This window comes from Electrona antarctica (assembly GCF_951216825.1).
Source record: "Electrona antarctica genome assembly, chromosome: 10".
NCBI classification, from domain to species: Eukaryota; Metazoa; Chordata; class Actinopteri; order Myctophiformes; family Myctophidae; genus Electrona; species Electrona antarctica.
The window spans coordinates 29,475,200-29,477,569 of record NC_136791.1 but is presented as its reverse complement, the minus strand read 5'-3'; positions in this window follow the sequence as shown (position 1 = coordinate 29,477,569).

The following is a 2,370-nucleotide window of genomic DNA, read 5'->3' as shown; positions in this document are numbered from 1 at the left end:
CTCTCTCTGTCACACCGACCGATAACGTGACCCGTCAGAGAACCGATACATAAACGGGGGAGGAGGAGTCCCAGCGAGGAGGGGGTTGGATAGGCCGAGCGACACCGTTCTACGACGGACCATAGGGCCATCTAATAGAAGAGATGCGACATTGAGGGGGCAGAAACCGAGCGCTCGAGCGCTGTTCATGCAGCCTGAAAGGGGGACAAGCTGGAGTCGGAAATACATTGTTTTCAACGAGGGCGGCCGCAAATAAGAGCAATTTTAGGCATGTGTGCAACAATGCCAACTGTTTTAAAGTATTGTACAGTAACAACTAAAGTCTCTGTAATGTTTATGTTGTACGATTACTACAAAACAATCTGAAATAAAGGAATTTAAAGATCATTACAGCTGGGCTGTTGCCCGAGTCCAATGCATTTCTGCCTACTTCAGGGTCCAGGACTTGTCCCTATTTGTTGTCCCCATTCTCAATAGAAGTCTATGTAGGAGGGCCGCCATTGGTCTGGCGCATGAAAAGTGAACGCAGTTTTCGTAACTCTGTCTTACCCAATGGCTCTGGACGGACTATATAGGGAGAGGTGAGGGGGCAGAGCAAACTCTACCGGAGACTGTTCAATGACCACAGAGTGACACCACATAATGAGATGATGACCATGACCAGAGCAGCACCTCCTATATTAGCTCTGTGGGTCCATAGCCCTAATGCTATGGACCCACAGAGCATAGCATTAGGGCTATGGGGCAGAAGGGCAGAATCATTAGGGATATGGATCAGAAGGGCAGAATCATAGAAGCATGAGGGCTATGGGTCAGAAGGGCAGAATCATAGAAGCATTAGGGCTATGGATCAGAAGGGCAGAATCATAGAAGCATTAGGGCTATGGATCAGAAGGGCAGAATCATAGAAGCATTAGGGCTATGGGTCAGAAGGGCAGAATCATAGAAGCATTAGGGCTATGGATCAGAAGGGCAGAATCATAGAAGCATTAGGGCTATGGATCAGAGCTACTCCTTTATGATGAATTCCTGTTCTGTTCTTTGGCTATATAGAAGTGTCTATTTGTACGTCTATGAATGTTTTTGATTAATTGAACAAAGTGGACCCTCTTGTAAACAAGTGTAATATGCTTTATTGGGTCGTCCACTCACAGTTAACAAGTCTTTGTATTGAGTTGTGCTTGAATTGTACTGTAATAAATATTTAATAAATATTTCAATCAATCAAACATTGTTTTATCTCAGTGGTTCTCAATTATTATTTAGTCATGTCAAGGACCCCCAACCCAAATTGATTTGGCTGCAGACTAAATTCTGACAGTTTTCTGAAAAACCTCGTTTCTAGTCTGTCAGTCATTCTCAAACATCCCCCCCAAGTACCCCCAAGATTATATGTATTTGGCCGCCGACCCCCATCTGAAAATATGTTGTTCCAGACAGTGACCTCCCAGAAGCAAAGATTTGAGTTAAAAACGTTTTCTCAGAAAGAATATATATATATTCAAAGATTTGCAACAAATTTTCACAAATTTTCAAAAATAGCAGACCTACAAGCTCATAGCGCGGCACCGCTTTTACCCGATATCGATATCCGATATAATGAATTGCTGTTATGGCCGATAACAGATATTACCGATGTCGATATAATAATTTTGTCCATTCTGAAAAATACATGTAACAGGGTGTCTGTACTGCAGGCTTAGGCAAGTCAGATTTAACTTTAATAACTTTTATATTTAATATTGTGAGCTTGTAGATCTGTTCAAGCTGTTACTTTGGGCTTGTTTATCTGTGAAGACAGACCAATTAATCGGTCTGATTAATCGAACCGATGCCAATTAATCTAAAAACAACTCAAATCGGCCGATACCGATGTGTTTGCCGATTAATCTCCCATCACTACTTCAGAGTCAGGGAATGCATTGAATGGGCCCATCAAACCCACATCAAAGTACTGCCTTTATTTACAGTACTTCAACAACTAAATTCTTTCCTATGGTGTTTTTTGTCACGTGTAGACCTACACCTACTGTACACAATGCACAGTGGTGGCAGACAAATCCTGTTCTCCTGTGAGCGTTAATAACCACAAAAACAAATGGGGGGCACGGTGGCAGTTGGTAGTGCTGTCGCCTCACAGCTAGAAGGTCCTGGGCTCGATTCCCGCTCGGGACGCTGTGGGTGCTGGTGGCGTGTTTCCTCCTCCGCGTCATCAGTTTGCCTGTTCTCCCCGTGTCCCCTAGGGTAGGGTACCCTCACAAAAATCATGCAGTAATCCTGGTCTCTAAACTGCCCCCCCCCGGGCCAGCCAGGGCGCCTGATGGAGGGGAAAGGAACTGGTTGGAATAACGTGTTCCTTCCACACGCTAC